The following is a 16,099-nucleotide window of genomic DNA, read 5'->3' on the forward strand; positions in this document are numbered from 1 at the left end:
CTGCGTTCTTGGTTTTTTTGAGATGCGTTAGCGATATCTCCGAAACCTGTGGACGAACAAGTAAAGAAGGTTAAGTTCGGGTGTAACCGAACATTACATACTCAGTTGAGAGCTATGGTGACAACATAAGGCAAAATAACCATGTAGGAGGGAATCCCTGGGATGTGTTTGTATGACATGTGTATCAAATGAAAGGCATTAAAGAGTATTTTATGAGGGAGTGGGCCATAGTTCTACAGGTGGACGACATTAAGGGATATCGCCATAAAGGTGGATCAGGGTTGACTCTAGAATTTGTTTGTACGATATGGGTATCAAATGAAAGGTGTTAATGAGTATTTTAAAAGGGAGTAATCCTTAATTCCATATGTGGACGCCGTTTCGAGATATTTCCATAAAGGTGGACCAGGGATGACCCTAGAATTTGTTTGTACAATATGGGTATCAAAAAAAAGGTGCTAATGAGTATTTTAAAAGGGAGTGATCCTTAGTTCCATAGGTGGACGCCGTTTCGAGATATCGCCAAAAAGGTGGACCAGGAGTGACCCTAGAATTTGTTTGTACTATATGGGTATCAAATTAAAGGTATAAATGAGGGATTTAAAAGGGAGTGGTGGTAGTTGTATAGGTGGTCGCCTTTTCGAGATATCGCCATAAAGGTGGACCAGGGGTAACTCTAGAATACGTTTGTACAATATGGGTATCAAACGAAAGGTGGTAATGAGTACTTTAAAAGGGAGTGGGATTTAGTTCTATAGGTGGACGCCTTTTCGAGGTATCGCAATAAAGGTGGACCAGGGGTGACTCTAGACTTTGTTTGTACGATATGGGTATCAAATGAAAGGTGTTAATGAGTATTTTTAAAAGAAATTGGGCCTTCGTTCTATAGGTGGTCGCCTTTTCGAGATATCGCCATAAAGGTGGACCAGGGGTGACTCTAGAATAGATTTGTACGATATGGGTATCAAATGAAAGGTGTTAATGTTTATTTCAAAAGGGCGTGGGGCTTAGTTCTATAGGTGGACGCCTTTTCGAGATATCGCCATAAAGGTGGACCAGGGGTGACTCTAAAATGTGTTGGATGATATTGGTATCAAATTAAAGGTATTAATGAGAGTTTTAAAAGGCAGTGGTGGTATTTGTATATGTGAAGGCGTTTTCCAGATATCGACCAAAATGTGGACCAGGATGACCCAGACCATCATCTGTTGTATACCGCTAATTTATTTATATATGTAATACCTGCCAAGATTTCAAGGGTTTTTTATTTCGCCCTGTATAACTTTTTCATTTTCTTCTAATTAATATGGTAGGTGTCACAACCATTTTACAAAGTTTTTTCTAAAGTTATATTTCGCGTCAATAAACCAATCCAATTACCATGTTTCATCCCTTTTTTCGTATTTGGTATAGAATTATGGCATTTTTTAATTTTTCGTAATTTTCGATATCGAAAAAGTAGGCGTGGTCATAGTCGGATTTCGTTCATTTTTTATGCCAAGATAAAGTGCGTTCAGATAAGTACGTGAACTAAGTTCAGTAAAGATAGGTCGATTTTTGCTCTAGTTATCGTATTAACGGTCATGCGGAAGGACAGACGGACGACTGTGTATAAAAACTGGGCGTGGCTTCAACCATTTTCACAGAAAACAGTTAACGTCATAAAATCTATGCCCCTACCAAATTTCAAAAGGATTGGTAAATTTTTGTTCGACTTATGGCATTAAAAGTATCCTAGACAAATTAAATGAAAAAGGGCGGAGCCACGCCCATTTTGAAATTTTCTTTTATTTTTGTATTTTGTTGCTCCATATCATTACTGGAGTTGAATGTTTACATAATTTACTTATATACTGTAAAGATATTAAATTTTTTGTTAAAATTTTACTTTAAAAAAAATTTTTTTAAGTGGGCGTGGTCCTTCTCCAATTTTGCTAATTTTTATTAGGCATATGAGGTGGGTTTTTGCTAAGGCTGGGGTAACGCTCAGTCAATCCAGAGTCAAGTAAAGGTCCCACAAACCCCTACTGAATAAATACACGATATTTATGTGTTACGAACACACGCACACACGGCTGGAGATATTAGGCGGGCAGCAGCCTTCCGTCGCAAGATGGCGAGGGGGCGGAGCGGCGACTAACGGTCGTTGAAGTAGGGGAGGTTCGGTAGGGCGGCTGAACGGTCGGGTAACGGACGGACTGGTACGGTGGTACGGAAGCAGCGGCGGAATAGGAGCAGCGGCTTGACGGCGGTAGGATGGCGGGCGGCCAACGGTCGTCGTAGCAGCGGCGGGAGGGATGCAGCGGCTTAACGACGGTAGGGTGGCGAACGGCCAACGGTCGACGTAGCAGCGGCGGGACGGATGCAGCGGCTTAAGGGCGGTAGGATGGCAAGCGGCCAACGGTCGTCGTAGCAGCGGCGTGACGGATGCAACGGCGGTGGGCTACGGAGCGCGTACCAGGGCCGGGGTGAGAGGGGAGATAGGCTGGCGACGGGCTTTACCTGGACAGCGGCTACGTGTTCCGGGCGGGATAGGAGGGTGTACCAGCGGGCTTGTGTTGGTCGGTCGGCTTCGGCGGGATCGGGCTGATCGAACGTCTTCGGCAGGCTCGGTAATCGGCGAGGTCATACACCTGCGGGAGAAACTGCGATGACTCCGTTAGTGCTGGTTCACCGCTGGACACCCCCGCCTCCCCATTTGCACGCTAATAGAAGGTGCGTAAGGGGGGGGGGGGGGGGGGGCGGGGCTGTACCAGCCGAGACACCGTGGGTCGATCCGTGCGCGGAGGGAAAGTGCACCTTAACGGCACAGCGATAGCCCCTGTGCGCACGCATCGGCTCACGGCTGAAACCAGAGCTATGGAGAGGGGTCGTGCGGTCGTTCTGGCAGCGGGTCATTGCCTACCAGACCAGGGCGACGGAGGGAAAAGTAGCCCGAAGACACCACTCTCGTCGTCCTGGTGCAGCAAGGGTTGACTCACGCCACGGCCGCACCCTCTTCTCCCTAGCTAACCAGTGTGAGTGGTCCCACCGCTCCGGCCTGCCTATTAAACCAGAGCTTGGGGGAAGGGTGCTTTGGGTCATTGAGGCAGCGGGCCGCTCAACACCAGGGTGGGCGACGGGGGGAAAAGTAGTCCGAAGACACCGCTCTCGTCGTCCAGCCCTGGTGGAAGGTGACCCGCGCCATGACGGCGTCCCTGCCACGCAACCCGAGCTGAGGGGGAAGGGGGCATGTGGTCATTGAGGCAGCGGGCCGCTCAAGCACCAGGGTGAGCGACGGAGGGAAAAATAGTCCGAAGACACCGCTCTCGTCGTCCAGCCCTGGTGGAGGGTGACCCGCGCCATGACGGCGCCCCTGCCACGCAACCCGAACTGAGGGAAAAGAGGGTATGAGGTCATTGAGGCAGCGGGCCGCTCAAGCACCAAGGTGGGCGACGGAGGGAAAAATAGTCCGAAGGCACCGCTCTCGTCGTTCAGCCCTGGTGGAGGATGACCCGCGCCATGACAGCGCCCCTTTCACTCAGCTGGCTAGCCGGAGTGGTTATTTTGTCTTTAACAAGACAACCACTCCCACTGGCTCACCTGCGAGGACTAAATTGCAAAAATGCAAATTCGATGTTTATATGGGTGGTGCCGCAAACTGGTTGAGAAGTCAACGCACCATTATTGTGCTTTTCATTGGTTTGCTATCAGTGGTTGTTGACTATGCTCTCAAAGTGATTTTTGGCTTTGCTTTAGAAACTGGTTGAGAAGTCAATGCACCATTATTGTGCTTTTTCATTGGTTTGCTATTACTGGTTGTTGACTATGCTATACAAGCATAAGTACAAGGAGGTTCAGGTTTAAGTGAACAAGGAAATACAGGGGATGGTTACGTTATTGTAACGCTACATTACAAGCGTACATATAGGAATAGGAGTAACGTTCCTGCCAAATTTCATCATGATATCTTCAACGACTGCCAAATTACAGCTTGCAAAATTTTAAATTACCTTCTTTTAAAGGTGGGCGGTGCCACGCGCATTGTCCAAAATTTTACTAATTTTCTATTCTGCGTCATAAGTTCAACTCGCCTACCAAATTTCATCGCTTTATCTGTCTTTGGTAATGAATTATTGCACTTTTTCGGTTTTTCGAAATTTTCGATATCGATAAAGTGGGCGTGGTTATAGTTCGATATCGTTCATTTCAAAAACCGATCTGAGATGAGTGCTCAGGAACCTACATACAAAATTTCATCAAGATACCTCAAAATTTACTCAAGTTATCGTGTTAACGGGCGGACGGACGGACGGACATGACTCAATCAAATTTTTTTTCGATCCTAATGATTTTTATATATGGAAGTCTATATCTATCTCAATTCCTTTATACCTGTACAACCAACCGTTATCCAATCATACTTAATATACTCTGTGAGCTCTGCTCAACTGAGTATAAAACGAAATTGTTTTTTCGTGTGAAAAACTACCAACGATTTAAAATATATGTCAAAAAAAAAACAATTTACTTAAATTGCTTGGTTTCCGCACAATATATTATATTTTCGGAGTAACTATAAAAACTATAAAAAAATTAATTTCACTACAATCAATTTCGTCGTTTGTTGTTATAGGAGAAGTAGTTTTAGTACTTCCAAATTGCTGCGTTCTTGGTTTTCTTGAGATGCGTTAGCGATATCTCCGAAACCTGTGGACCAAAAAAAAATTTTTTTCTTATGAAAAACTACAAACCATTTAAAACGTATTTCAAAAAAAAACCAAATTTACTTAAATTGCTTGGTTTCCGAACAATTTATTATATTTTCGGAGTAACTATAAAAACTACAAAAAACTTAATTTCACTACAATCAATTTCGTCGTTTGTAGTTATAGGAAAAGTAGTTTTAGTGCTTCCAAATTGCTGCGTTCTTGGTTTTCTTGAGATGCGTGAGCGATATCTCCGAAACCTGAGGACCAAACAAATTTTTTTTTCTTATGAAAAACTACAAACCATTTAAAAGGTATTTCAAAAAAAAACCCAAATTTACTTAAATTGCTTGGTTTCCGGACAATTTATTATATTTTCGGAGTAGCTATAAAAACTACAAAAAAATTAATTTCACTACAATCAATTTCGTCGTTTGTTGTTATAGGAAAAGTAGTTTTAGTGCTTCCAAATTGCTGCGTTCTTGGTTTTTTTGAGATGCGTTAGCGATATCTCCGAAACCTGTGGACCGAAAAAATTTTTTTTTCGTATGAAAAACTAAAAACGATTTAAAACGTATTTCAAAAAGAAAAAACCCAAATTTGCTTAAATTGCTTGGTTTCCGCACAATGTATTATATTTTCGGAATAACTATAAAAACTACAACAAAATTAATTTACTACAATCAATTTCATCGTTTGTAGTTATAGGAAAAGTACTTTTAGTGCTTCCAAATTGCTGCTTTCTTGGTTTTTTTTCAGATGCGTTAGCGACATCTCCGAAACCTGTGGACCAAAAAAATTTTTTTTTTCTTATGAAAAACTAAAAACGATTTAAAACGTATTTCAAAAAGAAAAAACCCAAATTTGCTTAAATTGCTTGGTTTCCGCACAATGTATTATATTTTCGGAATAACTATAAAAACAAAAAAAAATTAATTTCACTATAATCAATTTCATCGTTTGTAGTTATAGGAAAAGTACTTTTAGTGCTTCCAAATTGCTGCGTTCTTGGTTTTTTGAGATGCGTTAGAGATATTTCCGAAACCTGTGGACCAAAAAAATTTTTTTTTCTTATGAAAAACTAAAAACGATTTAAAACGTATTTCAAAAAGAAAAAACCCAAATTTGCTTAAATTGCTTGGTTTCCGCACAATGTATTATATTTTCGGAAAAACTATAAAAACAAAAAAAAATTTATTTCACTACAATCAATTTCGTCGTTTGTTGTTATAGGAAAAGTAGTTTTAGTGCTTCCAAATTGCTGCGTTCTTGGTTTTTTTGAGATGCGTTAGCGATATCTCCGAAACCTGTGGACCGAAAAAATTTTTTTTTCGTATGAAAAACTAAAAACGATTTAAAACGTATTTCAAAAAGAAAAAACCCAAATTTGCTTAAATTGCTTGGTTTCCGCACAATGTATTACATTTTCAGAGTAACTGTAAAAACTACAACAAAATTAATTTACTACAATCAATTTCATCGTTTTTAGTTATAGTAAAAGTACTTTTAGTGCTTCCAAATTGCTGCGTTCTTGTTTTTTTGAGATGCGTTAGCGATATCTCCGAAACCTGTGGACGAAAAAGAAATTGTTTTTTCGTATGAAAAACTACAAACGATTTAAAACGTATTTCAACAAGTAAGGGAGGTTAAGTTCGGGTGTAAGCGAACATTACATACTCAGTTGAGAGCTATGGTGACAACATAAGGAAAATAACCATGTAGGAAAATGAACCGAGGGAAACCCTGGAATGTGTTTCTATGACATGTGTATCAAATGAAAGGCATTAAAGAGTATTTTATGAGGGAGTGGGCCATAGTTCTATAGGTGGACGCCATTTAGGGATATCGCCATAAAGGTGGATCAGGGTTGACTCTAGAATTGGTTTGTACGATATGGGTATCAAATGAAAGGTGTTAATGAGTATTTTAAAAGGTAGTAATCCCCAGTTCCATAGGTGGACGCCGTTTCGAGATATTTCCATAAAGGTGGACCAGGGGTGACCCTAGAATTTGTTTGTACAATATGTGTATAAAAAAAAATTGCTAATGAGTATTTTAAAAGGGAGTGATCCTTAGTTCCATAGGTGGACGCCGTTTCGAGATATCGCCATAAACGTGGACCAGGAGTGACCCTAGAATTTGTTTGTACGATATGGGTATCAAATTAAAGGTATTAATGATGGTTTTAAAAGGGAGTGGTGGTAGTTGTATAGGTGGTCGCTTTTGCGAGATATCGCCATAAAGGTGGGCCAGGGGTGACTCTAGAATGTGTTTGTACGATATGGGTATCAAATTAAAGGTACTAATGAGGGTTTTAAAAAGGAGTGGTGGTAGTTGTATAAGTGGTCGCCTTTTCGAGATATCGCCATAAAGGTGGACCAGGGGTGACTCTAGAATACGTTTGTACAATATGGGTATCAAACGAAAGGAGTTAATGAGTATATTAAAAGGGAGTGCGCCTTAGTTCCATAGGTGGACGCCTTTTCGAGGTATCGCAATAAAGGTGGACCAGGAGTGACGCTAGACTTTGTTTGTACGATATGGGTATCGAATGAAAGGTGTTAATGAGTATTTTTAAAAGGGGTGGGCCTTCGTTCTATAGGTGGTCGCCTTTTCGAGATACCGCCATAAAGGTGGACCAGGGGTGACTCTAGAATGTGTTTGTATGATATTATTATCAAATTAAAGGTATTAATGAGAGCTTTAAAAGGGAGTAGTGGTAGTTGTATATGTGAAGGCGTTTTCCAGATATCGACCAAAATGTGGACCAGCGTGACCCAGAACATCATCTGTTGGATACCGCTAATTTATTTATATATGTAATACCTGCCAAGATTTCAAGGGTTTTTATTTCGCCCTGCAGAACTTTTCATTTTCTTCTACTTAATATGGTAGGTGTCACAACCATTTTACAAAGTTTTTTCTAAAGTTATAATTCGCGTCAATAAACCAATCCAATTACCATGTTTCATACCTTTTTTCGTATTTGGTATAGAATTATGGCATTTTTTTCATTTTTCGTAATTTTCGATATCGAAAAAGTGGGCATGGTGATAGTCGGATTTCGTTCATTTTTTATACCAAAATAAAGTGCGTTCAGATAAGTACGTGAACTAAGTTCAGTAAAGATATGTCGATTTTTGCTCTAGTTATCGTGTTAACGGCCATGCGGAAGGACAGACGGACGACTGTGTATAAAAACTGGGCGTGGCTTCAACCGATTTCGCCCATTTTCACAGAAAACAGTTAACGTCATAAAATCTATGCCCCTACCAAATTTCAAAAGGATTGGTAAATTTTTGTTCGAATTAATTTAATTTACTTCGATCAATTTCATCGTTTGTAGATAGGAAAAGTACTTTTAGGGCTTCCAAATCGCTGCGTTCTTGGTTTTTTTGAGATGCGTTAGCGATATCTCCAAAACCTGTGGAGCAAAAAAAAAAAATTTTTTTTCGTATGAAAAACTAAAAACGATTTAAAACGTATTTCAAAAAGAAAAAAACAAATTTACTTAAATTGCTTGGTTTCCTCACAACGTATTATATTTTCAGAGTAACTATAAAAACTACAAAAAAATGAATTTCACTACAATCAATTTTATCGTTTGCAGTTATAGGAAAAGTACTTTTAGTGCTTCCAGACTGTTGCGTTCTTGGTTTTTTTGAGATGCGTAAGCGATATCTCCGAAACCTGTAGACCAAAAAAAAATTTTTTTTTGTATGAAAAACTACAAACGATTTAAAACGTATTTCAAAAAGAAAAAACCCAAATTTACTTAAATTGCTTGGTTTCCGCACAATGTATTATATTTTTTGGAGTAACTATGAAAACTACAAAAAAAAAATGAATTTCTCTACAATCAATTTCATCGTTTGTAGTTATAGGAAAAGTACTTTTAGTGCTTCCAAACTGCTGCGTTCTTGGTTTTTTTGAGATGCGTTAGCGATATCTCCGAAACCTGTGGAGCACAAAAAATTTTTTTTTCGTATGAAAAACTACAAACAATTTAAAACGTATTTCAAAAAGGAAAAACCCACATTTACTTAAATTGCTTGGTTTCCGCACAATGTATTATATTTTCGGAGTATCTATAAAAACTACAAAAAAATGAATTTCACTACAATCAATTTCATCGTTTGTAGTTATAGGAAAAGTACTTTTAGTGCTTCCATATTGCTGCGTTCTTCGTACCTTTGAGATGCGTTAGCGATATCTCCGAAACCTGTGGACCAAAAAAAAAATTTTTTTTTTGTATGAAAAATTAAAAACGATTTAAAACGTATTTCAAAAAGAAAAACCCAAATTTGCTTAAATTGCTTGGTTTCCCCAAAATGTATTATATTTTCGGAGTAACTATAAAAACTACAAAAAAATGAATTTCACTACAATCAATTTCATCGTTTGTAGTTATAGGAAAAGTACTTTTAGTGCTTCCAAACTGCTGCTTTCTTGGTTTTTTTGAGATGCGATAGAGCTATCTCCGAAACCTGTGGACGAAAGAGAAATTGTTTTTTCGTATGAAAAACTACAAACGATTTAAAACGTATTTAAAAAAAACCCAAATTTACTTCACTGCATGGTTTCCGCACAATTTATGATATTTTCGGAGTAACTACGAAAACTACAAAAAAGCGAAATTCGCTACAATCAATTTCGTCGTTTGTGGTTATAGGAAAAGTAGTTTTAGTGCTTCCAAATTGCTGCGTTCTTGGTTTTTTTGAGATGCGTAAGCGATATCTCCGAAACTTGTGGACCAAAAAAAATTTTTTTTATGAAAAACTACAAACGATTTAAAAGGTATTTCAAACAAAAAACCCAAATTTACTTAAAGTGCTTCGTTTCCGCACAATTTATTATATTTTCGGAGTAACTATAAAAACTACAAAAAAATTTATTTCACTACAATCAATTTCAGCGTTTGTAGTAATAGGAAAGGTACTTTTAGTGCTTCCAAATTGCTGCGTTCTTGGTTTTTTGAGATGCGTTAGCGATATCTCCGAAACCTGTAGAACAAAAAAAATTTTTTGTTTCTTATGAAAAACTACAAACGATTTAAAACGTATTTAAAAAAAAAAACCAAATTTACTTAAATTGCTTGGTTTCCGCACAATTTATTATATTTTCGGAGTAACTATAAAAACTACAAAAAAATTAATTTCACTACAATCAATTTCGTCGTTTGTAGTTATATGAAGGGTAGTTTTAGTGCTTCCAAATTGTTGCGTTCTTGGTTTTTTTGAGATGCGTTAGCGATATCTCCGAAACCTGTGGCCCAAAAAAAATTGTTTTTCGTATGAAAAACTACAAACGATTTAAAACGTATTTCAAAAAGAAAAAACCCAAATTTACTTAAATTGCTTGGTTTCCGCACAATGTGTTATATTTTCGGAGTATCTATAAAAACTACAACAAAATTAATTTCACTACAAGCAATTTCATCGTTTGTAGTTATAGGAAAGTACTTTTAGTGCTTCCAAATTGCTGCGTTCTTGGTTTTTTGAGATGCGTTAGCGATATCTCCGAAACCTGTGGACCAAAAAAAATTTTTTTTCTTATGAAAAACTACAAACGATTTAAAACGTATTTCAAAGGGAAAAAACCCAAATTTGCTTAAATTGCTCGGTTTCCGCACAATGTATTATATCTTCGGAGTAACTATAAAAACTACAAAAAAATGAATTTAACTACAATCAATTTCACGGTTTGTAGTTATAGGAAAAGTACTTTTAGTGCTTCCAAGTTGCTGCGTTCTTGGTTTTTTTGAGATGCGTTAGCGATATCTCCGAAACCTGTGGACGAAAAAGAAATTGTTTTTTCGTATGAAAAACTACAAACGATTTAAACGTACTTCAAAAAGAAAAACCCCAAATTTACTTAAATTGCTTAGTTTCCGCACAGTGTTTTATATTTTTGGAGTAACTATAAGAACTACAAAAAAATTAATTTCACTACAATCAATTTTATCGTTTTAGTTATAGGAAAATTACTCCTAGTGCTTCCAAATTGCTGCGTTCTTGGTTTTCTTGAGATGCGTTAGTGATATCTCCGAACCCTGTGGACCAAAAAAAAATTTGTTTTCGTATGAAAAACTACAAACGATTCAAAACGTATTTTAAAAAGAAAAAACCCAAATTTGCTTAAATTGCTTGGTTTCCGCACAATGTATTATATTTTCGGAGTAACTATGAAAAGTACAAAAAAATGAATTTCACTACAATCAATTTCATCGTTTGTAGTTATATGAAAAGTACTTTTATGCTTCCAAATCGCTGCGTTCTTGGTTTTTTTGAGATGCGTTAGCGATACCTCCGAAACCTGTGGAGCAAACAAAATTTTTTTTTCGTATGAAAAACTACAACCGATTTAAAACGTATTTAAAAAAAAAACCCAAATTTACTTAAATTGCTTGGTTCCCGCACAATGTATTATATTTTCGGAGTAACTATAAAAACTACAAAAAATGAATTTCATTACAATCAATTTCATCGTTTGTAGTTATAGGAAAAGTACTTTTAGTGCTTCCAAATTGCTGCGTTCTTGGTTTTTTGAGATGCGTTAGCGATATCTCCGAAACCTGTGGACCAAAAAAAAATTTGTTTTCGTATGAAAAACTACAAAAGATTTAAAACGTATTTCAAAAAGAAAAAAACCAAATTTACTTAAATTGCTTGGTTTCCGCACAATGTATTATATTTTCGGAGTAACTATGAAAAGTACACAAAAATGAATTCCACTACAATCAGTTTCATCTTTTGTAGTTATAGGAAAAGTACTTTTAGTGCTTCCATATCGCTGCGTTCTTCTTTTTTTGAGATGCTTAGCGATATCTCCGAAAACTGTGGAGCACAAAAAATTTTTTTTTCGTATGAAAAATAACAAACGATTTAAAACGTATTTCAAAAAGAAAAAACCCAAATTTGCTTAAATTGCTTGGTTTCTGCCAATGTATTATATTTTCGGAGTAACTATAAAAACTAAAAAAAAAAAATGAATTTCACTACAATCAATTTCATCGTTTGTAGTTATAGGAAAAGTACTTTTAGTGCTTCCAAATTGCGGCATTCTTGGTTTTTTTTTAGCGTTAGCGATATCTCCGAAACCTGTGGACCAAAAAAAATTTTTTTTTCGTATGAAAAACTACAAACGATTTAAAACGTATTTCAAAAAGAAAAAAAGGAAAAGTACTTTTAGTGCTTCCAAATTGCTGCGTTCTTGGCTTTTTTGAGATGCGTTAGCGATATCTCCGAAACCTGTGGACCAAAAAAAACTTTTTTCGTATGAAAAACTACAAACGATTTAAAACGTATTTCAAAACGAAAAAACCCAAATTTACTTAAATTGCTTGGTTCCCGCACAATGTATTATATTTTCGGAGTAACTATAAAGCTACAAAAAAATGAATTTCACTACAATCAATTTCATTGTTTGTAGTTATAGGAAAAGTACTTTTACTGCTTCCAAATTGCTGCGTTCTTGGTTTTTTTTTAGACGCGTTAGCGATATCTCCGAAACCTGTGGACGACAAAAAATTGTTTTTTCGTATGAAAAACTACAAACGATTTAAAACGTATTTCAAAAAGAAAAAACCCAAATTTACTTACATTGCTTGGTTTCCGCACAATGTATTGTGTATTTTCGGAGTAACTATAAAAACTACAAAAAAATTAATTTCACTACAATCAATTTCATCGTTTGTAGTTATAGAAAAAGTACTTTTAGTGCTTCCAAATTGCTGCGTTCTTGGTTTTTTTGAAATGCGTTAGCGATATCTCCGAAACCTGTGGACAAAAAAATTTTTTTTCGCATGAAAAACGTATTTCAAAAAGAAAAAAACCAAATTTACTTAAATTGCTTGGTTTCTGCTCAATGTTATGACCAACTCTCAATGAAATTAAAGATTTTGCAGAAGAAATAAAAGCAAATATTGAAATTTGATAACACTTCAATAAATAAAGTAATAGGTATTGGGCTTTCATCTGGTTGGGGGGTAAGTATTTCTCAAAGGCAGGTTTGATAAGCCAAGGCAAAGAGCACTTGACTAGCATCAATTCCACCCTTAAATACATATGTGCATATGTACACAGAAGCCTCTGCCTGTCGATCAGCTTTTGAGCATTGTATCATTGAATATATATCTATGAAAATATGAACCAAAGTAGAAATGTACATACATACATATTCAATAATACTCCAAAGTAAAGGCAGATATACATAAACACTGATGCTGTGGCAGCGTCTTGAGATAATAAGAAAAAAGCTTGTCGCTTGCTACGTTTTAAAGCGACCAAAGAATTTATGTAAATCCGCGTATACAGACATATATATATACATATCAGGGTTGAGTCATTTTGAAATGAAACAAATCAAAATAAAAAATAAAAAATTATTCATCATTTTAAATTTTATAATTGATGAATAAAAAGTTATTTTTTATTCAAGCATTTCTTGAATAATGAATAACATTTTCTCGTTATTCAAAATATTCTAATTGATGATAAACGCCCATTCTTATTTTTGCAAATTTTGAATAAAGAGTTGAGTTATTATTCATTATTTACAAAATATGGAATAACAATAAAACTTTAGTTTTTATTCAGTTATTCAAAAATAAAAAAATAAACCATCGAGATGCCCTGAAAATATACCCATATGCATAACCAGTTCGCGTGTTGTTCTGAAGCTTCTTAGGGTAATATTGAGATGATTTTGGGGAGTATTCGTGGGGGTTTTTTTGGGGGCCGTTTTAAGGTAATTTCTGGGACACCCTGGGGATTCTCCCGGGGTCTATTGGGGTCCATTCCAGGGGCTCCCTCGCGATCGTTCTAGGGTTTTGGGGTCATTTCGGGATGACTTTTGCGACTCCCTCGGGGTCTTTTGGAGGTCATTCCGTGACACTTTTGGGACTCCCTCGGGGTCATTTGGGGGTCATTCCGGGATGATTTTGGGGACTTCCTCGGGGTCATTTGGTGGTCATTCCGGGATCTTTTTGGGGACTCCCTCGGGGTCATGTGGGGGTCATTCCGTGACATTTTTGGGATTCCCTCGGGGTCATTTGGGGGTTATTCCGGGATCTTTTTGGGGACTCCCTCGGGGTCATTTGGTGGTCATTCCGAGATCTTTTTGGGACTCCCTCGGGGTCATTTGGGGGTCATTCCGGGTTCTTTTTGGGGACTCCCTCAGGGTCATTTGGGGGTCATTTCGGGATGGTTTTGGGGACTCCCTCGAAGTCATTTGAGGGTCATTCCGGGATCTTTTTGGAGACTCCCTCAGGGTCATTTTGGGGTCATTCCGGGATCTTTTTGGGGACTCCCCCGGGTCATTTTGGGGTCATTCCGGGATGATTTGGGGACTCCCTCGGGGTCATTTGGGCGTCATTTTGGGATCTTTTTGGGGACCACCAAATGACCCCGATGGAGTCCCCAAAATCATCCCGGAATGACCCCCAAATGACCCGGGGTAGTCCCCAAAAAGAACCCGGAATGACCCCAAATGACCCCAAGGGAGTCCCCGAAACATCCCGAAATGACCCCCACATGACCCCGAGGGAGTCCCCAAAAAGATCTCGGAATGACCACCAAATGACCCCGAGGAAGTCCCCAAAATCTTCCCGGAATGACCCCCAAATGACCCCGAGGGAGTCCCCAAAAAGAACCCGGAATGACCCCCAAATGACCCCGAGGGAGTCCCCAAAAAGATCCCGGAATGACCCCCAAATGACCCCGATCGAGTCCCCAAAAAGAACCCGGAATGACCCCCAAATGACCCCGAGGGAGTCCCCGAAACCATCCCGAAATGACCTCCACATGACCACGAGGGAATCCCCAAAAAGATCCCGGAATGACCACCAAATGACCCCGAGGGGGTCCCCAAAAAGATCCCGGAATGACCCCCAAATGACCCCGATTGAGTCCCCAAAAAGAACCCGGAATGACCCCCAAATGACCCCGAGGGTGTCCCCAAAAAGATCCCGGAATGACCCCCAAATGACCCCGAGGGAGTCCCCAAAACCATCTCGAAATGACCCCCAAAATGACCCCGGGAGGACCTCGAGGGAGTCCCCAAAACCACCCCGAGGAAGTCCCCAAAATCATCCCGGAATGACCCCGAGGGAGTCCCAAAAATGTCACGGAATGACCTCCAAAAGACCCCGAGGGAGTCGGAAAAGTCATCACGAAATTACCCCAAAACCCTAGGAGGATTGCGGGGGAGCCCCTGGAATGGACCCCAATAGACCCCGGGAGGATCCCCAGGGTGTCCCAGAAATTACCCCTAAACGGCCCCCAAAACCGCCCCCCCCCCTCCCCCCCACGAATACTCCCCAAAATCAGCTCAATATTACCCTAAGAAGCTTCAGAACTACACGCGAACTGGTTACGCATATGGGTATATTTTCAGGGCATCTCGATGGTTTATTTTTTTATTTTTGAATAACTGAATAAAAACTAAAATTTTATTGTAATTCCATATTTTGTAAATAATGAATAATAACTCAACTCTTTATTCAAAATTTGCAAAAATAAGAATGGGCGTTTATCATCAATTAGAATATTTTGAATAACGAGAAAATGTTATTCATTATTCAAGAAATGCTTGAATAAAAAATAACATGTTATTCATCACTCAAGTTTTTTTGAATAATGAATAAAAATTTATTTTTTATTTTTTCGTCAATGGTTATTCAAATTTGTTGATAACTCCCATCCCTGATACATATGAATGCTCGTAGCAATTAGCCAACGAAATGCAATAGGCGCGAGCCAAATTATGTGTCGTCGGGGTTAAAAGTGTTGCTGTTTGTAGCTTTAATCAACTAACAGCTAAAAGGGGAATTTATTATTAATACTAAAATAAAAGAATTTATTGCTCTTTTGCGACATTATGTTATTTTTCTTTGCAAAATTACTTTAGTTCATTTCGCCCCTCCCATTTATTACTTTTTATCTATGGATATAGTGTAAAATTCTTACTTTGTATTGACATGTGATAAAGAAGTCAGCATACACAATATGACGTCACAGTGCGAATTCGGGCAAGAAACGGGTAAAACTCCACTTTTATGTATTAACTGCAATACAGCTACTGAAAACTTGGTTGCTCGACTGCGCGAACAATTTTTCGACAGAATAAGATGAGGTTTTTCAAATAGCAAATTAAAATTGCCATAAGCTGTGTCAACTCGGCAATTCGGCATATTGGAAAATTATTTGCAAAAATGTATATGAACAATGCATGGACATTTTTAGATTATATTGCTAATACGTTACTGGGAATTTATTGGGCAATATTGTGCGTCTTTATTTGCATTTTTTACTACCATATTACTACTTCGATTAAGTCATATAAATAGTTTGGTATTATTTCATAGAAAAAGTGCCGAGTTATGGAAGTAATTATGGGCGTTATAATGAAAG

The 16,099-nt window shown here is 38.0% G+C and overlaps 1 protein-coding gene and 1 long non-coding RNA gene across 2 annotated transcripts in view; both read right to left on the reverse strand.

Moving 5' to 3' along the window:
• The window catches only part of LOC137237997 (probable cytochrome P450 313a4), a 355,606-nt gene that overhangs the window by 295,946 nt on the left and 43,561 nt on the right, over positions 1-16,099 (reverse strand). The gene's annotated exons all lie outside the window — the stretch shown is intronic.
• The window catches only part of LOC137238556 (uncharacterized), a 44,396-nt gene continuing 40,313 nt past the window's right edge, over positions 12,017-16,099 (reverse strand). Inside the window, exons 2-4 of the long non-coding RNA XR_010949214.1 lie at positions 12,402-12,466; positions 12,290-12,341; positions 12,017-12,200 (exon numbers count right to left, since the gene is read on the reverse strand). This is a non-coding gene — a long non-coding RNA (uncharacterized lncRNA). The remainder of the gene's footprint in view (positions 12,201-12,289; positions 12,342-12,401; positions 12,467-16,099) is intronic.

This window comes from Eurosta solidaginis, chromosome 1 (genome assembly GCF_040869045.1).
Source record: "Eurosta solidaginis isolate ZX-2024a chromosome 1, ASM4086904v1, whole genome shotgun sequence".
In the NCBI taxonomy this organism is placed as follows: domain Eukaryota; kingdom Metazoa; phylum Arthropoda; class Insecta; order Diptera; family Tephritidae; genus Eurosta; species Eurosta solidaginis.